Consider the following 23,201-nt stretch of genomic DNA (forward strand, 5'->3'; position numbering starts at 1 on the left):
AACCAAGGGGGCAAGCTTTGCGGCAAGTCCCTGCCCTTGATGGCATGTTATGCCTTTTGATGGCTTTGACTTTGGCCGAGATTTTTTTTTTTTTTTCATTTTTTTAAGTATCCACGCCATGTCTTTCATATCTTCCCCTCCAAGTTGTGCCTGCCTCCTTGATTTTTCCCCTGCTTTTGCCACAGCTGTCAGGTTAGTTCTGGCCTCTTTCGGTCCTTTGCACTGTACATCATTGCCACACAGACCACTTTCTCCTAGTCACTAAATTTCCCAATTTTTTTTTTTTTTCTCCTTCAATTTCATTTCCTTTGATGGTATCTCCATTTCAGAGTGCTCCTTAGTCCGTCTTATTTGTTTTGGCCTTCAGCGGGGATCAATTTTTGCAAACCTAGGTGTATGTGGTGCATGTCCCTGCACTGGAATGAATGCCATGCCTTTTGATGGCTTTGAATTTGGCCGAGATTTTTTTTTTTTTTTTCATTTAAAGTATCCACGCTATGTCCTTCATATCTTCCCCTCCAAGTTGTGTCTGCCTCCTTGATTTTTTTCCCTGCTTTTGCAACAGCTGTCAGGTTAGTTTTGGCCTATTTTGATCCTTTGTGCTGCGTCTCATTTCCGCCCAGACCACTTTCTTGCAGTCATTACATCTCCCCGTTTTCTGGGTTTTTGGGGGTTTTTTTCAATTGCATTTCTTTCCATCATATCTTCTTTCCAGAGTGTTTGTGAGCCTTTCTTTTCAGGGTCGCAAGATTTCGTTTCCCGTCCCGAAAGGAAATTTCATTTCCTTTCGGGACGGGAAACGAAATCTTGCGATTTCAATGGGAACCAAGGGGGCAAGCTTTGGTGCAAGTCCCTGCCCTTGATGGTATGCCATGCCTTTTGATGGCTTTGACTTTGGCTGAGATTTTTTTTTTTTTTTTCATTTTTTTAAGTATCCACGCCATATCTTTCATATCTTCCCCTCCAAGTTGTGCCTGCCTCCTTGATTTTTCCCCTGCTTTTGCCACAGCTGTCAGGTTAGTTCTGGCCTCTTTCGGTCCTTTGCACTGTACATCATTGCCACCCAGACCACTTTCTCATAGTCACCAAATTTCCCAGTTTTTTTTTTTTTCTCCTTCAATTTCATTTCTTTTGATGGTATCTCCATTTCAGAGTGCTCCTTAGTCCTTCTTATTTGTTTTGGCCTTCAGCGGGGATCAATTTTTGCAAGCCTAGGGGTATGTGGTGCGTGTCCCTGCCCTTGATGGTATGCCATGCGTTTTGATGGCTTTGAATTTGGCCGAGATTTTTTTTTTTTTTCTTTAAGTATCCACGCTATGTCCTTCATATCTTCCCCTCCAAGTTGTGCCTGCCTCCTTGATTTTTCCCCTGCTTTTGCCACAGCTGTCAGGTTAGTTCTGGCCTCTTTCGGTCCTTTGCACTGTACATCATTGCCACACAGACCACTTTCTCCTAGTCACTAAATTTCCCAATTTTTTTTTTTTTCTCCTTCAATTTCATTTCCTTTGATGGTCTCTCCATTTCAGAGTGCTCCTTAGTCCTTCTTATTTGTTTTGCCCTTCAGCGTGGTTCAATTTTTGCAAGCTAGGGGTATGTGGTGCGTGTCCCTGCACTGGAATGAATGCCATGCCTTTTGATGGCTTTGAATTTGGCTGAGATTTCTTTTTTTTTTTTCATTTAAAATATCCACGCTATGTCCTTCATATCTTCCACTCCAAGTTGTGTCTGCCTCCTTGATTTTTTTCCCTGCTTTTGCCACAGCTGTCAGGTTAGTTCTGGCCTCTTTCGGTCCTTTGCACTGTACATCATTGCCACACAGACCACTTTCTCATAGTCACCAAATTTCCCAGGTTTTTTTTTTTTTCCTTCAATTTCATTTCCTTTGATGTTATCTCCATTTCAGAGTGCTCCTTAGTCCTTCTTATTTGTTTTGGCCTTCAGCGGGGATCAGTTTTTGCAAGCCTAGGTGTATGTGGTGAATGTCCCTGCACTGGACGCCATACCATGCCTTTTGATGGCTTTGAATTTGGCTGAGATTTTTTTTTTTTTTCATTTAAAGCATCCACGCTATGTCCTTCATATCTTCCCCTCCAAGTTGTGCCTGCCTCCTTGATTTTTCCCCTGCTTTTGCCACAGCTGTCAAGTTAGTTCTGGCCTCTTTCGGTCCTTTGCACTGTACATCATTGCCACACAGACCACTTTCTCCTAGTCACTAAATTTTCCAATTTTTTTTTCCTTCAATTTCATTTCCTTTGATGTTATCTCCATTTCAGAGTGCTCCTTAGTCCTTCTTATTTGTTTTGGCCTTCAGCGGGGATCAATTTTTGCAAGCCTAGGGGTATGTGGTGCGTGTCCCTGCCCTTGATGGTATGCCAGGCGTTTTGATGGCTTTGAATTTGGCCGAGGTTTTTTTCTTTTCTTTAAGTATCCACGCTATGTCCTTCATATCTTCCCCTCCAAGTTGTGTCTGCCTCCTTGATTTTTCCCCTGCTTTTGCCACAGCTGTCAGGTTAGTTCTGGCCTCTTTCGGTCCTTTGCACTGTACATCATTGCCACACAGACCACTTTCTCCTAGTCACTAAATTTCCCAATTTTTTTTTTTTCTCCTTCAATTTCATTTCCTTTGATGGTATCTCCATTTCAGAGTGCTCCTTAGTCCTTCTTATTTGTTTTGCCCTTCAGCGTGGTTCAATTTTTGAAAGCCTAGGGGTATGTGGTGCGTGTCCTCGCCCTTGATGGTATGCCAGGCGTTTTGATGGCTTTGAATTTGGCCGAGATTTTTTTTTTTTTTTTTCATTTAAAGTATCCACGCTATGTCCTTCATATCTTCCCCTCCAAGTTGTGTCTGCCTCCTTGATTTTTTTCCCTGCTTTTGCAACAGCTGTCAGGTTAGTTTTGGCCTATTTTGATTTTTTGTGCTGCGTCTCATTTCCACCCAGACCACTTTCTTGCAGTCATTACATCTCCCCGTTTTCTGGGTTTTTGGGGGTTTTTTCCAATTGCATTTCTTTCCATCATATCTTCTTTCCAGAGTGTTTGTGAGCCTTTCTTTTCAGGGTCGCAAGATTTCGTTTCCCGTCCCGAAAGGAAATTTCATTTCCTTTCGGGACGGGAAACGAAATCTTGCGATTTCAATGGGAACCAAGGGGGCAAGCTTTGGTGCAAGTCCCTGCCCTAGATGGTATGCCATGCCTTTTGATGGCTTTGACTTTGGCTGAGATTTTTTTTTTTTTTTTTCATTTTTTTAAGTATCCACGCTATGTCCTTCATATCTTCCCCTCCAAGTTGTGTCTGCCTCCTTGATTTTTCCCCTGCTTTTGCCACAGCTGTCAGGTTAGTTCTGGCCTCTTTCGGACCTTTGCACTGTACATCATTGCCACACAGACCACTTTCTCCTAGTCACTAAATTTCCCAATTTTTTTTTTTTTCTCCTTCAATTTCATTTCCTTTGATGGTATCTCCATTTCAGAGTGCTCCTTAGTCCTTCTTATTTGTTTTGCCCTTCAGCGTGGTTCAATTTTTGCAAGCCTAGGGGTATGTGGTGCGTGTCCCTGCACTGGAATGAATGCCATGCCTTTTGATGGCTTTGAATTTGGCCGAGATTTTTTTTTTTTTTCATTTAAAGTATCCACGCTATGTCCTTCATATCTTCCCCTCCAAGTTGTGTCTGCCTCCTTGATTTTTCCCCTGCTTTTGCCACAGCTGTCAGGTTAGTTCTGGCCTCTTTCGGTCCTTTGCACTGTACATCATTGCCACACAGACCACTTTCTCATAGTCACTAAATTTCCCAATTTTTTTTTTTTTCTCCTTCAATTTCATTTCCTTTGATGGTATCTCCATTTCAGAGTGCTCCTTAGTCCTTCTTATTTGTTTTGCCCTTCAGCGTGGTTCAATTTTTGCAAGCCTAGGGGTATGTGGTGCGTGTCCCTGCACTGGACGCCATGCCATGCCTTTTGATGGCTTTGAATTTGGCCGAGAATTTTTTTTTTTTTCATTTAAAGTATCCACGCTATGTCCTTCATATATTCCCCTCCAAGTTGTGTCTGCCTCCTTGATTTTTCCCCTGCTTTTGCCACAGCTGTCAGGTTAGTTCTGGCCTCTTTCGGTCCTTTGCGCTGTACATCATTGCCACACAGACCACTTTCTCCTAGTCACCAAATTTCCCAATTTTTTTTTTTTTCTCCTTCAATTTCATTTCCTTTGATGGTATCTTCATTTCAGAGTGCTCCTTAGTCCTTCTTATTTGTTTTGCCCTTCAGCGTGGTTCAATTTTTGAAAGCCTAGGGGTATGTGGTGCGTGTCCTCGCCCTTGATGGTATGCCAGGCGTTTTGATGGCTTTGAATTTGGCCGAGATTTTTTTTTTTTTTCTTTAAGTATCCACGCTATGTCCTTCATATCTTCCCCTCCAAGTTGTGCCTGCCTCCTTGATTATTCCCCTGCTTTTGCCACAGCTGTCAGGTTAGTTCTGGCCTCTTTCGGTCCTTTGCACTGTACATCATTGCCACACAGACCACTTTCTCCTAGTCACTAAATTTCCCAATTTTTTTTTTTTTCTCCTTCAATTTCATTTCCTTTGATGGTATCTCCATTTCAGAGTGCTCCTTAGTCCTTCTTTTTTGTTTTGCCCTTCAGCGTGGTTCAATTTTTGAAAGCCTAGGGGTATGTGGTGCGTGTCCCTGCACTGGACGCCATGCCATGCCTTTTGATGGCTTTGAATTTGGCCGAGATTTCTTTTTTTTTTTCATTTAAAGTATCCACGCTATGTCCTTCATATCTTCCCCTCCAAGTTGTGTCTGCCTCCTTGATTTTTTTCCCTGCTTTTGCAACAGCTGTCAGGTTAGTTTTGGCCTATTTTGATTTTTTGTGCTGCGTCTCATTTCCACCCAGACCACTTTCTTGCAGTCATTACATCTCCCCGTTTTCTGGGTTTTTGGGGGTTTTTTTCAATTGCATTTCTTTCCATCATATCTTCTTTCCAGAGTGTTTGTGAGCCTTTCTTTTCAGGGTCGCAAGATTTCGTTTCCCGTCCCGAAAGGAAATGAAATTTCCTTTCGGGACGGGAAACGAAATCTTGCGATTTCAATGGGAACCAAGGGGGCAAGCTTTGGTGCAAGTCCCTTCCCTTGATGGTATGCCATGCCTTTTGATGGCTTTGACTTTGGCTGAGATTTTTTTTTTTTTTTTCATTTTTTTAAGTATCCACGCTATGTCCTTCATATCTTCCCCTCCAAGTTGTGTCTGCCTCCTTGATTTTTCCCCTGCTTTTGCCACAGCTGTCAGGTTAGTTCTGGCCTCTTTCGGACCTTTGCACTGTACATCATTGCCACACAGACCACTTTCTCCTAGTCACTAAATTTCTCAATTTTTTTTTTTTCTCCTTCAATTTCATTTCCTTTGATGGTATCTCCATTTCAGAGTGCTCCTTAGTCCTTCTTATTTGTTTTGCCCTTCAGCGTGGTTCAATTTTTGCAAGCCTAGGGGTATGTGGTGCGTGTCCCTGCACTGGAATGAATGCCATGCCTTTTGATGGCTTTGAATTTGGCCGAGATTTTTTTTTTTTTTCATTTAAAGTATCCACGCTATGTCCTTCATATCTTCCCCTCCAAGTTGTGTCTGCCTCCTTGATTTTTCCCCTGCTTTTGCCACAGCTGTCAGGTTAGTTCTGGCCTCTTTCGGTCATTTGCACTGTACATCATTGCCACACAGACCACTTTCTCATAGTCACTAAATTTCCCAATTTTTTTTTTTTTCTCCTTCAATTTCATTTCCTTTGATGGTATCTCCATTTCAGAGTGCTCCTTAGTCCTTCTTATTTGTTTTGCCCTTCAGCGTGGTTCAATTTTTGCAAGCCTAGGGGTATGTGGTGCGTGTCCCTGCACTGGAATGAATGCCATGCCTTTTGATGGCTTTGAATTTGGCCGAGATTTTTTTTTTTTTTTTCATTTAAAGTATCCACGCTATGTCCTTCATATCTTCCCCTCCAAGTTGTGTCTGCCTCCTTGATTTTTTTCCCTGCTTTTGCAACAGCTGTCAGGTTAGTTTTAGCCTATTTTGATTTTTTGTGCTGCGTCTCATTTCCGCCCAGACCAGTTTCTTGCAGTCATTACATCTCCCCGTTTTCCGGGTTTTTGGGGGTTTTTTTCAATTGCATTTCTTTCCATCATATCTTCTTTCCAGAGTGTTTGTGAGCCTTTCTTTTCAGGGTCGCAAGATTTCGTTTCCCGTCCCGAAAGGAAATGAAATTTCCTTTCGGGACGGGAAACGAAATCTTGCGATTTCAATGGGAACCAAGGGGGCAAGCTTTGCGGCAAGTCCCTGCCCTTGATGGCATGTTATGCCTTTTGATGGCTTTGACTTTGGCCGAGATTTTTTTTTTTTTTTCATTTTTTTAAGTATCCACGCCATGTCTTTCATATCTTCCCCTCCAAGTTGTGCCTGCCTCCTTGATTTTTCCCCTGCTTTTGCCACAGCTGTCAGGTTAGTTCTGGCCTCTTTCGGTCCTTTGCACTGTACATCATTGCCACACAGACCACTTTCTCCTAGTCACTAAATTTCCCAATTTTTTTTTTTTTTCTCCTTCAATTTCATTTCCTTTGATGGTATCTCCATTTCAGAGTGCTCCTTAGTCCGTCTTATTTGTTTTGGCCTTCAGCGGGGATCAATTTTTGCAAACCTAGGTGTATGTGGTGCATGTCCCTGCACTGGAATGAATGCCATGCCTTTTGATGGCTTTGAATTTGGCCGAGATTTTTTTTTTTTTTTTCATTTAAAGTATCCACGCTATGTCCTTCATATCTTCCCCTCCAAGTTGTGTCTGCCTCCTTGATTTTTTTCCCTGCTTTTGCAACAGCTGTCAGGTTAGTTTTGGCCTATTTTGATCCTTTGTGCTGCGTCTCATTTCCGCCCAGACCACTTTCTTGCAGTCATTACATCTCCCCGTTTTCTGGGTTTTTGGGGGTTTTTTTCAATTGCATTTCTTTCCATCATATCTTCTTTCCAGAGTGTTTGTGAGCCTTTCTTTTCAGGGTCGCAAGATTTCGTTTCCCGTCCCGAAAGGAAATTTCATTTCCTTTCGGGACGGGAAACGAAATCTTGCGATTTCAATGGGAACCAAGGGGGCAAGCTTTGGTGCAAGTCCCTGCCCTTGATGGTATGCCATGCCTTTTGATGGCTTTGACTTTGGCTGAGATTTTTTTTTTTTTTTTCATTTTTTTAAGTATCCACGCCATATCTTTCATATCTTCCCCTCCAAGTTGTGCCTGCCTCCTTGATTTTTCCCCTGCTTTTGCCACAGCTGTCAGGTTAGTTCTGGCCTCTTTCGGTCCTTTGCACTGTACATCATTGCCACCCAGACCACTTTCTCATAGTCACCAAATTTCCCAGTTTTTTTTTTTTTCTCCTTCAATTTCATTTCTTTTGATGGTATCTCCATTTCAGAGTGCTCCTTAGTCCTTCTTATTTGTTTTGGCCTTCAGCGGGGATCAATTTTTGCAAGCCTAGGGGTATGTGGTGCGTGTCCCTGCCCTTGATGGTATGCCATGCGTTTTGATGGCTTTGAATTTGGCCGAGATTTTTTTTTTTTTTCTTTAAGTATCCACGCTATGTCCTTCATATCTTCCCCTCCAAGTTGTGCCTGCCTCCTTGATTTTTCCCCTGCTTTTGCCACAGCTGTCAGGTTAGTTCTGGCCTCTTTCGGTCCTTTGCACTGTACATCATTGCCACACAGACCACTTTCTCCTAGTCACTAAATTTCCCAATTTTTTTTTTTTTCTCCTTCAATTTCATTTCCTTTGATGGTCTCTCCATTTCAGAGTGCTCCTTAGTCCTTCTTATTTGTTTTGCCCTTCAGCGTGGTTCAATTTTTGCAAGCTAGGGGTATGTGGTGCGTGTCCCTGCACTGGAATGAATGCCATGCCTTTTGATGGCTTTGAATTTGGCTGAGATTTCTTTTTTTTTTTTCATTTAAAATATCCACGCTATGTCCTTCATATCTTCCACTCCAAGTTGTGTCTGCCTCCTTGATTTTTTTCCCTGCTTTTGCCACAGCTGTCAGGTTAGTTCTGGCCTCTTTCGGTCCTTTGCACTGTACATCATTGCCACACAGACCACTTTCTCATAGTCACCAAATTTCCCAGGTTTTTTTTTTTTTCCTTCAATTTCATTTCCTTTGATGTTATCTCCATTTCAGAGTGCTCCTTAGTCCTTCTTATTTGTTTTGGCCTTCAGCGGGGATCAGTTTTTGCAAGCCTAGGTGTATGTGGTGAATGTCCCTGCACTGGACGCCATACCATGCCTTTTGATGGCTTTGAATTTGGCTGAGATTTTTTTTTTTTTTCATTTAAAGCATCCACGCTATGTCCTTCATATCTTCCCCTCCAAGTTGTGCCTGCCTCCTTGATTTTTCCCCTGCTTTTGCCACAGCTGTCAAGTTAGTTCTGGCCTCTTTCGGTCCTTTGCACTGTACATCATTGCCACACAGACCACTTTCTCCTAGTCACTAAATTTCCCAATTTTTTTTTCCTTCAATTTCATTTCCTTTGATGTTATCTCCATTTCAGAGTGCTCCTTAGTCCTTCTTATTTGTTTTGGCCTTCAGCGGGGATCAATTTTTGCAAGCCTAGGGGTATGTGGTGCATGTCCCTGCCCTTGATGGTATGCCAGGCGTTTTGATGGCTTTGAATTTGGCCGAGGTTTTTTTCTTTTCTTTAAGTATCCACGCTATGTCCTTCATATCTTCCCCTCCAAGTTGTGTCTGCCTCCTTGATTTTTCCCCTGCTTTTGCCACAGCTGTCAGGTTAGTTCTGGCCTCTTTCGGTCCTTTGCACTGTACATCATTGCCACACAGACCACTTTCTCCTAGTCACTAAATTTCCCAATTTTTTTTTTTTCTCCTTCAATTTCATTTCCTTTGATGGTATCTCCATTTCAGAGTGCTCCTTAGTCCTTCTTATTTGTTTTGCCCTTCAGCGTGGTTCAATTTTTGAAAGCCTAGGGGTATGTGGTGCGTGTCCTCGCCCTTGATGGTATGCCAGGCGTTTTGATGGCTTTGAATTTGGCCGAGATTTTTTTTTTTTTTCTTTAAGTATCCACGCTATGTCCTTCATATCTTCCCCTCCAAGTTGTGCCTGCCTCCTTGATTATTCCCCTGCTTTTGCAACAGCTGTCAGGTTAGTTCTGGCCTCTTTCGGTCCTTTGCACTGTACATCATTGCCACACAGACCACTTTCTCCTAGTCACTAAATTTCCCAATTTTTTTTTTTTTCTCCTTCAATTTCATTTCCTTTGATGGTATCTCCATTTCAGAGTGCTCCTTAGTCCTTCTTATTTGTTTTGCCCTTCAGCGTGGTTCAATTTTTGCAAGCCTAGGGGTATGTGGTGCGTGTCCCTGCACTGGCATGAATGCCATGCCTTTTGATGGCTTTGAATTTGGCCGAGATTTCTTTTTTTTTTTCATTTAAAGTATCCACGCTATGTCCTTCATATCTTCCCCTCCAAGTTGTGTCTGCCTCCTTGATTTTTTTCCCTGCTTTTGCAACAGCTGTCAGGTTAGTTTTGGCCTATTTTGATTTTTTGTGCTGCGTCTCATTTCCACCCAGACCACTTTCTTGCAGTCATTACATCTCCCCGTTTTCTGGGTTTTTGGGGGTTTTTTTCCATTGCATTTCTTTCCATCATATCTTCTTTCCAGAGTGTTTGTGAGCCTTTCTTTTCAGGGTCGCAAGATTTCGTTTCCCGTCCCGAAAGGAAATGAAATTTCCTTTCGGGACGGGAAACGAAATCTTGCGATTTCAATGGGAACCAAGGGGGCAAGCTTTGGTGCAAGTCCCTGCCCTAGATGGTATGCCATGCCTTTTGATGGCTTTGACTTTGGCTGAGATTTTTTTTTTTTTTTTCATTTTTTTAAGTATCCACGCTATGTCCTTCATATCTTCCCCTCCAAGTTGTGTCTGCCTCCTTGATTTTTCCCCTGCTTTTGCCACAGCTGTCAGGTTAGTTCTGGCCTCTTTCGGACCTTTGCACTGTACATCATTGCCACACAGACCACTTTCTCCTAGTCACTAAATTTCCCAATTTTTTTTTTTTCTCCTTCAATTTCATTTCCTTTGATGGTATCTCCATTTCAGAGTGCTCCTTAGTCCTTCTTATTTGTTTTGCCCTTCAGCGTGGTTCAATTTTTGCAAGCCTAGGGGTATGTGGTGCGTGTCCCTGCACTGGAATGAATGCCATGCCTTTTGATGGCTTTGAATTTGGCCGAGATTTTTTTTTTTTTTCATTTAAAGTATCCACGCTATGTCCTTCATATCTTCCCCTCCAAGTTGTGTCTGCCTCCTTGATTTTTCCCCTGCTTTTGCCACAGCTGTCAGGTTAGTTCTGGCCTCTTTCGGTCCTTTGCACTGTACATCATTGCCACACAGACCACTTTCTCATAGTCACTAAATTTCCCAATTTTTTTTTTTTTCTCCTTCAATTTCATTTCCTTTGATGGTATCTCCATTTCAGAGTGCTCCTTAGTCCTTCTTATTTGTTTTGCCCTTCAGCGTGGTTCAATTTTTGCAAGCCTAGGGGTATGTGGTGCGTGTCCCTGCACTGGACGCCATGCCATGCCTTTTGATGGCTTTGAATTTGGCCGAGAATTTTTTTTTTTTTCATTTAAAGTATCCACGCTATGTCCTTCATATATTCCCCTCCAAGTTGTGCCTGCCTCCTTGATTTTTCCCCTGCTTTTGCCACAGCTGTCAGGTTAGTTCTGGCCTCTTTCGGTCCTTTGCGCTGTACATCATTGCCACACAGACCACTTTCTCATAGTCACCAAATTTCCCAATTTTTTTTTTTTTCTCCTTCAATTTCATTTCCTTTGATGGTATCTCCATTTCAGAGTGCTCCTTAGTCCTTCTTATTTGTTTTGGCCTTCAGCGGGGATCAATTTTTGCAAGCCTAAGGGTATGTGGTGCGTGTCCCTGCACTGGAATGAATGCCATGCCTTTTGATGGCTTTGAATTTGGCCGAGAATTTTTTTTTTTTTCATTTAAAGTATCCACGCTATGTCCTTCATATATTCCCCTCCAAGTTGTGTCTGCCTCCTTGATTTTTCCCCTGCTTTTGCCACAGCTGTCAGGTTAGTTCTGGCCTCTTTCGGTCCTTTGCGCTGTACATCATTGCCACACAGACCACTTTCTCCTAGTCACCAAATTTCCCAATTTTTTTTTTTTTCTCCTTCAATTTCATTTCCTTTGATGGTATCTCCATTTCAGAGTGCTCCTTAGTCCTTCTTATTTGTTTTGCCCTTCAGCGTGGTTCAATTTTTGAAAGCCTAGGGGTATGTGGTGCGTGTCCCTGCCCTTGATGGTATGCCAGGCGTTTTGATGGCTTTGAATTTGGCCGAGATTTTTTTTTTTTTTCTTTAAGTATCCACGCTATGTCTTTCATATCTTCCCCTCCAAGTTGTGCCTGCCTCCTTGATTATTCCCCTGCTTTTGCCACAGCTGTCAGGTTAGTTCTGGCCTTTTTCGGTCCTTTGCACTGTACATCATTGCCACACAGACCACTTTCTCCTAGTCACTAAATTTCCCAATTTTTTTTTTTTTCTCCTTCAATTTCATTTCCTTTGATGGTATCTCCATTTCAGAGTGCTCCTTAGTCCTTCTTATTTGTTTTGCCCTTCAGCGTGGTTCAATTTTTGAAAGCCTAGGGGTATGTGGTGCGTGTCCCTGCACTGGCATGAATGCCATGCCTTTTGATGGCTTTGAATTTGGCCGAGATTTCTTTTTTTTTTTCATTTAAAGTATCCACGCTATGTCCTTCATATCTTCCCCTCCAAGTTGTGTCTGCCTCCTTGATTTTTTTCCCTGCTTTTGCAACAGCTGTCAGGTTAGTTTTGGCCTATTTTGATTTTTTGTGCTGCGTCTCATTTCCACCCAGACCACTTTCTTGCAGTCATTACATCTCCCCGTTTTCTGGGTTTCTGGGGGTTTTTTTCAATTGCATTTCTTTCCATCATATCTTCTTTCCAGAGTGTTTGTGAGCCTTTCTTTTCAGGGTCGCAAGATTTCGTTTCCCGTCCCGAAAGGAAATGAAATTTCCTTTCGGGACGGGAAACGAAATCTTGCGATTTCAATGGGAACCAAGGGGGCAAGCTTTGGTGCAAGTCCCTGCCCTAGATGGTATGCCATGCCTTTTGATGGCTTTGACTTTGGCTGAGATTTTTTTTTTTTTTTTTCATTTTTTTAAGTATCCACGCTATGTCCTTCATATCTTCCCCTCCAAGTTGTGTCTGCCTCCTTGATTTTTCCCCTGCTTTTGCCACAGCTGTCAGGTTAGTTCTGGCCTCTTTCGGACCTTTGCACTGTACATCATTGCCACACAGACCACTTTCTCCTAGTCACTAAATTTCCCAATTTTTTTTTTTTCTCCTTCAATTTCATTTCCTTTGATGGTATCTCCATTTCAGAGTGCTCCTTAGTCCTTCTTATTTGTTTTGCCCTTCAGCGTGGTTCAATTTTTGCAAGCCTAGGGGTATGTGGTGCGTGTCCCTGCACTGGAATGAATGCCATGCCTTTTGATGGCTTTGAATTTGGCCGAGATTTTTTTTTTTTTTCATTTAAAGTATCCACGCTATGTCCTTCATATCTTCCCCTCCAAGTTGTGTCTGCCTCCTTGATTTTTCCCCTGCTTTTGCCACAGCTGTCAGGTTAGTTCTGGCCTCTTTCGGTCATTTGCACTGTACATCATTGCCACACAGACCACTTTCTCATAGTCACTAAATTTCCCAATTTTTTTTTTTTTCTCCTTCAATTTCATTTCCTTTGATGGTATCTCCATTTCAGAGTGCTCCTTAGTCCTTCTTATTTGTTTTGCCCTTCAGCGTGGTTCAATTTTTGCAAGCCTAGGGGTATGTGGTGCGTGTCCCTGCACTGGAATGAATGCCATGCCTTTTGATGGCTTTGAATTTGGCCGAGATTTCTTTTTTTTTTTCATTTAAAGTATCCACGCTATGTCCTTCATATCTTCCCCTCCAAGTTGTGTCTGCCTCCTTGATTTTTTTCCCTGCTTTTGCAACAGCTGTCAGGTTAGTTTTAGCCTATTTTGATTTTTTGTGCTGCGTCTCATTTCCGCCCAGACCACTTTCTTGCAGTCATTACATCTCCCCGTTTTCCGGGTTTTTGGGGGTTTTTTTCAATTGCATTTCTTTCCATCATATCTTCTTTCCAGAGTGTTTGTGAGCCTTTCTTTTCAGGGTCGCAAGATTTCGTTTCCCGTCCCGAAAGGAAATTTCATTTCCTTTCGGGACGGGAAACGAAATCTTGCGATTTCAATGGGAACCAAGGGGGCAAGCTTTGGTGCAAGTCCCTGCCCTTGATGGCATGTTATGCCTTTTGATGGCTTTGACTTTGGCCGAGATTTTTTTTTTTTTTTCATTTTTTTAAGTATCCACGCCATGTCTTTCATATCTTCCCCTCCAAGTTGTGCCTGCCTCCTTGATTTTTCCCCTGCTTTTGCCACAGCTGTCAGGTTAGTTCTGGCCTCTTTCGGTCCTTTGCACTGTACATCATTGCCACACAGACCACTTTCTCCTAGTCACCAAATTTCCCAATTTTTTTTTTTTTTCTCCTTCAATTTCATTTCCTTTGATGGTATCTCCATTTCAGAGTGCTCCTTAGTCCGTCTTATTTGTTTTGGCCTTCAGCGGGGATCAATTTTTGCAAACCTAGGTGTATGTGGTGCATGTCCCTGCACTGGAATGAATGCCATGCCTTTTGATGGCTTTGAATTTGGCCGAGATTTTTTTTTTTTTTTTCATTTAAAGTATCCACGCTATGTCCTTCATATCTTCCCCTCCAAGTTGTGTCTGCCTCCTTGATTTTTTTCCCTGCTTTTGCAACAGCTGTCAGGTTAGTTTTGGCCTATTTTGATCCTTTGTGCTGCGTCTCATTTCCGCCCAGACCACTTTCTTGCAGTCATTACATCTCCCCGTTTTCTGGGTTTTTGGGGGTTTTTTTCAATTGCATTTCTTTCCATCATATCTTCTTTCCAGAGTGTTTGTGAGCCTTTCTTTTCAGGGTCGCAAGATTTCGTTTCCCGTCCCGAAAGGAAATTTCATTTCCTTTCGGGACGGGAAACGAAATCTTGCGATTTCAATGGGAACCAAGGGGGCAAGCTTTGGTGCAAGTCCCTGCCCTTGATGGTATGCCATGCCTTTTGATGGCTTTGACTTTGGCTGAGGTTTTTTTTTTTTTTTTCATTTTTTTAAGTATCCACGCCATATCTTTCATATCTTCCCCTCCAAGTTGTGCCTGCCTCCTTGATATTTCCCCTGCTTTTGCCACAGCTGTCAGGTTAGTTCTGGCCTCTTTCGGTCCTTTGCACTGTACATCATTGCCACCCAGACCACTTTCTCATAGTCACCAAATTTCCCAGTTTTTTTTTTTTTCTCCTTCAATTTCATTTCTTTTGATGGTATCTCCATTTCAGAGTGCTCCTTAGTCCTTCTTATTTGTTTTGGCCTTCAGCGGGGATCAATTTTTGCAAGCCTAGGGGTATGTGGTGCGTGTCCCTGCCCTTGATGGTATGCCAGGCGTTTTGATGGCTTTGAATTTGGCCGAGATTTTTTTTTTTTTTTCTTTAAGTATCCACGCTATGTCCTTCATATCTTCCCCTCCAAGTTGTGCCTGCCTCCTTGATTTTTCCCCTGCTTTTGCCACAGCTGTCAGGTTAGTTCTGGCCTCTTTCGGTCCTATGCACTGTACATCATTGCCACACAGACCACTTTCTCCTAGTCACTAAATTTCCCAATTTTTTTTTTTTCTCCTTCAATTTCATTTCCTTTGATGGTATCTCCATTTCAGAGTGCTCCTTAGTCCTTCTTATTTGTTTTGCCCTTCAGCGTGGTTCAATTTTTGAAAGCCTAGGGGTATGTGGTGCGTGTCCCTGCACTGGACGCCATGCCATGCCTTTTGATGGCTTTGAACTTGGCCGAGATTTCTTTTTTTTTTTCATTTAAAGTATCCACGCTATGTCCTTCATATCTTCCCCTCCAAGTTGTGTCTGCCTCCTTGATTTTTTTCCCTGCTTTTGCAACAGCTGTCAGGTTAATTTTAGCCTATTTTGATTTTTTGTGCTGCGTCTCATTTCCGCCCAGACCACTTTCTTGCAGTCATTACATCTCCCCGTTTTCCGGGTTTTTGGGGGTTTTTTTCAATTGCATTTCTTTCCATCATATCTTCTTTCCAGAGTGTTTGTGAGCCTTTCTTTTCAGGGTCGCACGATTTCGTTTCCCGTCCCGAAAGGAAATGAAATTTCCTTTCGGGACGGGAAACGAAATCTTGCGATTTCAATGGGAACCAAGGGGGCAAGCTTTGGTGCAAGTCCCTGCCCTTGATGGCATGTTATGCCTTTTGATGGCTTTGACTTTGGCTGAGATTTTTTTTTTTTTTTTCATTTTTTTAAGTATCCACGCCATATCTTTCATATCTTCCCCTCCAAGTTGTGCCTGCCTCCTTGATATTTCCCCTGCTTTTGCCACAGCTGTCAGGTTAGTTCTGGCCTCTTTCGGTCCTTTGCACTGTACATCATTGCCACCCAGACCACTTTCTCATAGTCACCAAATTTCCCAGTTTTTTTTTTTTTCTCCTTCAATTTCATTTCTTTTGATGGTATCTCCATTTCAGAGTGCTCCTTAGTCCTTCTTATTTGTTTTGGCCTTCAGCGGGGATCAATTTTTGCAAGCCTAGGGGTATGTGGTGCGTGTCCCTGCCCTTGATGGTATGCCAGGCGTTTTGATGGCTTTGAATTTGGCCGAGATTTTTTTTTTTTTTTCTTTAAGTATCCACGCTATGTCCTTCATATCTTCCCCTCCAAGTTGTGCCTGCCTCCTTGATTTTTCCCCTGCTTTTGCCACAGCTGTCAGGTTAGTTCTGGCCTCTTTCGGTCCTATGCACTGTACATCATTGCCACACAGACCACTTTCTCCTAGTCACTAAATTTCCCAATTTTTTTTTTTTCTCCTTCAATTTCATTTCCTTTGATGGTATCTCCATTTCAGAGTGCTCCTTAGTCCTTCTTATTTGTTTTGCCCTTCAGCGTGGTTCAATTTTTGAAAGCCTAGGGGTATGTGGTGCGTGTCCCTGCACTGGACGCCATGCCATGCCTTTTGATGGCTTTGAACTTGGCCGAGATTTCTTTTTTTTTTTCATTTAAAGTATCCACGCTATGTCCTTCATATCTTCCCCTCCAAGTTGTGTCTGCCTCCTTGATTTTTTTCCCTGCTTTTGCAACAGCTGTCAGGTTAATTTTAGCCTATTTTGATTTTTTGTGCTGCGTCTCATTTCCGCCCAGACCACTTTCTTGCAGTCATTACATCTCCCCGTTTTCCGGGTTTTTGGGGGTTTTTTTCAATTGCATTTCTTTCCATCATATCTTCTTTCCAGAGTGTTTGTGAGCCTTTCTTTTCAGGGTCGCACGATTTCGTTTCCCGTCCCGAAAGGAAATGAAATTTCCTTTCGGGACGGGAAACGAAATCTTGCGATTTCAATGGGAACCAAGGGGGCAAGCTTTGGTGCAAGTCCCTGCCCTTGATGGCATGTTATGCCTTTTGATGGCTTTGACTTTGGCTGAGATTTTTTTTTTTTTTTTCATTTTTTTAAGTATCCACGCCATGTCTTTCATATCTTCCCCTCCAAGTTGTGCCTGCCTCCTTGATTTTTCCCCTGCTTTTGCCACAGCTGTCAGGTTAGTTCTGGCCTCTTTCGGTCCTTTGCACTGTACATCATTGCCACACAGACCACTTTCTCATAGTCACTAAATTTCCCAGTTTTTTTTTTTTTCTCCTTCAATTTCATTTCCTTTGATGGTATCTCCATTTCAGAGTGCTCTTTAGTCCTTCTTATTTGTTTTGGCCTTCAGCGGGGATCAATTTTTGCAAGCCTAGGGGTATGTGGTGCGTGTCCCTGCCTTTGATGGTATGCCAGGCGTTTTGATGGCTTTGAATTTGGCCGAGATTTTTTTTTTTTTTCTTTAAGTATCCACGCTATGTCCTTCATATCTTCCCCTCCAAGTTGTGTCTGCCTCCTTGATTTTTCCCCTGCTTTTGCCACAGCTGTCAGGTTAGTTCTGGCCTCTTTCGGACCTTTGCACTGTACATCATTGCCACACAGACCACTTTCTCCTAGTCACTAAATTTCCCAATTTTTTTTTTTTTCTCCTTCAATTTCATTTCCTTTGATGGTATCTCCATTTCAGAGTGCTCCTTAGTCCTTCTTATTTGTTTTGCCCTTCAGCGTGGTTCAATTTTTGCAAGCCTAGGGGTATGTGGTGCGTGTCCCTGCCCTTGATGGTATGCCAGGCGTTTTGATGGCTTTGAATTTGGCCGAGATTTTTTTTTTTTTTCTTTAAGTATCCACGCTATGTCCTTCATATCTTCCCCTCCAAGTTGTGCCTGCCTCCTTGATTTTTCCCCTGCTTTTGCCACAGCTATCAGGTTAGTTCTGGCCTCTTTCGGTCCTTTGCACTGTACATCATTGTCACACAGACCACTTTCTCCTAGTCACTAAATTTCCCAATTTTTTTTTTTTCTCCTTCAATTTCATTTCCTTTGATGGTATCTCCATTTCAGAGTGCTCCTTAGTCCTTCTTATTTGTTTTGGCCTTCAGCGTGGTTCAATTTTTGCAAGCCTAGGGGTATGTGGTGCGTGTCCCTGCACTGGAATGAATGCCATGTCTTTTGATGGCTTTGAATTTGGCCGAGATTTTTTTTTTTTTTTCATTTAAAGTATCCACGCTATGTCCTTCATATCTTCCCCTCCAAGTTGTGTCTGCCTCCTTGATTTTTTTCCCTGCTTTTGCAACAGCTGTCAGGTTAGTTTTGGCCTATTTTGATCCTTTGTGCTGCGTCTCATTTCCACCCAGACCACTTTCTTGCAGTCATTACATCTCCCCGTTTTCTGGGTTTTTGGGGGTTTTTTTCAATTGCATTTCTTTCCATCATATCTTCTTTCCAGAGTGTTTGTGAGCCTTTCTTTTCAGGGTCGCAAGATTTCGTTTCCCGTCCCGAAAGGAAATGAAATTTCCTTTCGGGACGGGAAACGAAATCTTGCGATTTCAATGAGAACCAAGGGGGCAAGCTTTGGTGCAAGTCCCTGCCCTTGATGGTATTCCAGGCCTTTTGATGGCTTTGACTTTGGCTGAGTTTTTTTTTTTTTTTTTTTCATTTTTTTAAATATCCACGCCATGTCTTTCCTCATATCTTCCCCTCCAAGTTGTGCCTGCCTCCTTGATTTTTCCCCTGCTTTTGCCACAGCTGTCAGGTTAGTTCTGGCCTCTTTCGGTCCTTTGCACTGTACATCATTGCCACACAGACCACTTTCTCATAGTCACCAAATTTCCCAGTTTTTTTTTTTTTTTCCTTCAATTTCATTTCCTTTGATGGTATCTCCATTTCAGAGTGCTCCTTAGTCCTTCTTTTTTGTTATGGCCTTCAGCGGGGATCAATTTTTGCAAGCCTAGGGGTATGTGGTGCGTGTCCCTGCCCTTGATGGTATGCCAGGCGTTTTGATGGCTTTGAATTTGGCTGAGATTTTTTTTTTTTTTTTCTTTAAGTATCCACGCTATGTCCTTCATATCTTCCCCTCCAAGTTGTGTCTGCCTCCTTGATTTTTCCCCTGCTTTTGCCACAGCTGTCAGGTTAGTTCTGGCCTCTTTCGGTCCTTTGCACTGTACATCATTACCACACAGACCACTTTTTCCTCGTCACTAAATTTCCCAATTTTTTTTTTTTCTCCTTCAATTTCATTTCCTTTGATGGTATCTCCATTTCAGAGTGCTCCTTAGTCCTTCTTATTGGTTTTGCCCTTCAGCGTGGTTCAATTTTTGCAAGCCTAGGGGTATGTGGTGCGTGTCCCTGCACTGGAATGAATGCCATGCCTTTTGATGGCTTTGAATTTGGCCGAGATTTTTTTTTTTTTTTTCACTTAAAGTATCCACGCTATGTCCTTCATATCTTCTCCTCCAAGTTGTGTCTGCCTCCTTGATTTTTTTCCTGCTTTTGCAACAGCTGTCAGGTTAGTTTTGGCCTATTTTGATCCTTTGTCCTGCGTCTCATTTCCGCCCAGACCACTTTCTTGCAGTCATTACATCTCCCCGTTTTCTGGGTTTTTGGGGGTTTTTTTCAATTGCATTTCTTTCCATCATATCTTCTTTCCAGAGTGTTTGTGAGCCTTTCTTTTCAGGGTCGCAAGATTTCGTTTCCTGTCCCGAAAGGAAATTTCGGGACGGGAAATGAAATCTTGCGAGTTCAATGGGAACCAAGGGGGCAAGCTTTGGTGCAAGTCCCTGCCCTTGATGGTATGCCAGGCCTTTTGATGGCTTTGACTTTGGCTGAGATTTTTTTTTTTTTTTCTATTTTTTTAAGTATCCACGCCATGTCTTTCTTATCTTCCCCTCCAAGTTGTGCCTGCCTCCTTGATTTTTCCCCTGCTTTTGCCACAGCTGTCAGGTTAGTTCTGGCCTCTTTCGGACCTTTGCACTGTACATCATTGCCACACAGACCACTTTCTCCTAGTCACTAAATTTCCCAATTTTTTTTTTTTTCTCCTTCAATTTCATTTCCTTTGATGGTATCTCCATTTCAGAGTGCTCCTTAGTCCTTCTTATTTGTTTTGCCCTTCAGCGTGGTTCAATTTTTGCAAGCCTAGAGGTATGTGGTGCGTGTCCCTGCCCTTGATGGTATGCCAGGCGTTTTGATGGCTTTGAATTTGGCCGAGATTTTTTTTTTTTTTTCATTTAAAGTATCCACGCTATGTCCTTCATATCTTCCCCTCCAAGTTGTGTCTGCCTCCTTGATTTTTTTCCCTGCTTTTGCAACAGCTGTCAGGTTAGTTTTGGCCTATTTTGATCCTTTGTGCTGCGTCTCATTTCCACCCAGACCACTTTCTTGCAGTCATTACATCTCCCCGTTTTCTGGGTTTTTGGGGTTTTTTTTCAATTGCATTTCTTTCCATCATATCTTCTTTCCAGAGTGTTTGTGAGCCTTTCTTTTCAGGGTCGCAAGATTTCGTTTCCCGTCCCGAAAGGAAATGAAATTTCCTTTCGGGACGGGAAACGAAATCTTGCGATTTCAATGGGAACCAAGGGGGCAAGCTTTGGTGCAAGTCCCTGCCCTTGATGGTATTCCAGGCCTTTTGATGGCTTTGACTTTGGCTGAGTTTTTTTTTTTTTTTTTTCATTTTTTTAAATATCCACGCCATGTCTTTCCTCATATCTTCCCCTCCAAGTTGTGCCTGCCTCCTTGATTTTTCCCCTGCTTTTGCCACAGCTGTCAGGTTAGTTCTGGCCGCTTTCGGTCCTTTGCACTGTACATCATTGCCACACAGACCACTTTCTCATAGTCACTAAATTTCCCAATTTTTTTTTTTTCTCCTTCAATTTCATTTCCTTTGATGGTATCTCCATTTCAGAGTGCTCCTTAGTCCTTCTTATTTGTTATGGCCTTCAGCGGGGATCAATTTTTGCAAGCCTAGGGGTATGTGGTGCGTGTCCCTGCCCATGATGGTATGCCAGGCGTTTTGATGGCTTTGAATTTGGCTGAGATTTTTTTTTTTTTTTTCTTTAAGTATCCACGCTATGTCCTTCATATCTTCCCCTCCAAGTTGTGTCTGCCTCCTTGATTTTTCCCCTGCTTTTGCCACAGCTGTCAGGTTAGTTCTGGCCTCTTTCGGTCCTTTGCACTGTACATCATTACCACACAGACCACTTTTTCCTCGTCACTAAATTTCCCAATTTTTTTTTTTTCTCCTTCAATTTCATTTCCTTTGATGGTATCTCCATTTCAGAGTGCTCCTTAGTCCTTCTTATTGGTTTTGCCCTTCAGCGTGGTTCAATTTTTGCAAGCCTAGGGGTATGTGGTGCGTGTCCCTGCACTGGAATGAATGCCATGCCTTTTGATGGCTTTGAATTTGGCCGAGATTTTTTTTTTTTTTTTCACTTAAAGTATCCACGCTATGTCCTTCATATCTTCTCCTCCAAGTTGTGTCTGCCTCCTTGATTTTTTTCCTGCTTTTGCAACAGCTGTCAGGTTAGTTTTGGCCTATTTTGATCCTTTGTCCTGCGTCTCATTTCCGCCCAGACCACTTTCTTGCAGTCATTACATCTCCCCGTTTTCTGGGTTTTTGGGGGTTTTTTTCAATTGCATTTCTTTCCATCATATCTTCTTTCCAGAGTGTTTGTGAGCCTTTCTTTTCAGGGTCGCAAGATTTCGTTTCCTGTCCCGAAAGGAAATTTCGGGACGGGAAATGAAATCTTGCGAGTTCAATGGGAACCAAGGGGGCAAGCTTTGGTGCAAGTCCCTGCCCTTGATGGTATGCCAGGCCTTTTGATGGCTTTGACTTTGGCTGAGATTTTTTTTTTTTTCTATTTTTTTAAGTATCCACGCCATGTCTTTCTTATCTTCCCCTCCGAATTGTGCCTGCCTCCTTGATTTTTCCCCTGCTTTTGCCACAGCTGTCAGGTTAGTTCTGGCCTCTTTCGGTCCTTTGCACTGTACATCATTGCCACCCAGACCACTTTCTCATAGTCACCAAATTTCCCAATTTTTTTTTTTTTTTCCTTCAATTTCATTTCCTTTGATGGTCTCTCCATTTCAGAGTGCTCCTTAGTCCTTCTTATTTGTTTTGGCCTTCAGCGGGGATCAAGTTTTGCAAGCCTAGGGGTATGTGGTGCGTGTCCCTGCCCTTGATGGTATGCCAGGCGTTTTGATGGCTTTGAATTTGGCTGAGATTTTTTTTTTTTTTTCTTTAAGTATCCACGCTATGTCCTTCATATCTTCCCCTCCAAGTTGTGTCTGCCTCCTTGATTTTTCCCCTGCTTTTGCCACAGCTGTCAGGTTAGTTCTGGCCTCTTTCGGTCCTTTGCACTGTACATCATTGCCACACAGACCACTTTCTCCTAGTCACTAAATTTCCCAATTTTTTTTTTTTTCTCCTTCAATTTCATTTCCTTTGATGGTATCTCCATTTCAGAGTGCTCCTTAGTCCTTCTTATTTGTTTTGCCCTTCAGCGTGGTTCAATTTTTGCAAGCCTAGGGGTATGTGGTGCGTGTCCCTTCACTGGAATGAATGCCATGCCTTTTGATGGCTTTGAATTTGGCCGAGATTTCTTTTTTTTTTTCATTTAAAGTATCCACGCTATGTCCTTCATATCTTCCCCTCCAAGTTGTGTCTGCCTCCTTGATTTTTCCCCTGCTTTTGCCACAGCTGTCAGGTTAGTTCTGGCCTCTTTCGGACCTTTGCACTGTACATCATTGCCACACAGACCACTTTCTCCTAGTCACTAAATTTCCCAATTTTTTTTTTTTTCTCCTTCAATTTCATTTCCTTTGATGGTATCTCCATTTCAGAGTGCTCCTTAGTCCTTCTTATTTGTTTTGCCCTTCAGCGTGGTTCAATTTTTGCAAGCCTAGAGGTATGTGGTGCGTGTCCCTGCCCTTGATGGCATGCCAGGCGTTTTGATGGCTTTGAATTTGGCCGAGATTTTTTTTTTTTTTTCATTTAAAGTATCCACGCTATGTCCTTCATATCTTCCCCTCCAAGTTGTGTCTGCCTCCTTGATTTTTTTCCCTGCTTTTGCAACAGCTGTCAGGTTAGTTTTGGCCTATTTTGATCCTTTGTGCTGCGTCTCATTTCCACCCAGACTACTTTCTTGCAGTCATTACATCTCCCTGTTTTCTGGGTTTTTGGGGGTTTTTTTCAATTGCATTTCTTTCCATCATATCTTCTTTCCAGAGTGTTTGTGAGCCTTTCTTTTCAGGGTCGCAAGATTTCGTTTCCCGTCCCGAAAGGAAATGAAATTTCCTTTCGGGACGGGAAACGAAATCTTGCGATTTCAATGGGAACCAAGGGGTAAGCTTTGGTGCAAGTCCCTGCCCTTGATGGTATTCCAGGCCTTTTGATGGCTTTGACTTTGGCTGAGTTTTTTTTTTTTTTTTTTCATTTTTTTAAATATCCACGCCATGTCTTTCCTCATATCTTCCCCTCCAAGTTGTGCCTGCCTCCTTGATTTTTCCCCTGCTTTTGCCACAGCTGTCAGGTTAGTTCTGGCCTCTTTCGGTCCTTTGCACTGTACATCATTGCCACACAGACCACTTTCTCATAGTCACCACATTTCCCAGTTTTTTTTTTTTTTTCCTTCAATTTCATTTCCTTTGATGGTATCT

Source organism: Haemorhous mexicanus, chromosome 2 (assembly GCF_027477595.1).
Source record: "Haemorhous mexicanus isolate bHaeMex1 chromosome 2, bHaeMex1.pri, whole genome shotgun sequence".
In the NCBI taxonomy this organism is placed as follows: domain Eukaryota; kingdom Metazoa; phylum Chordata; class Aves; order Passeriformes; family Fringillidae; genus Haemorhous; species Haemorhous mexicanus.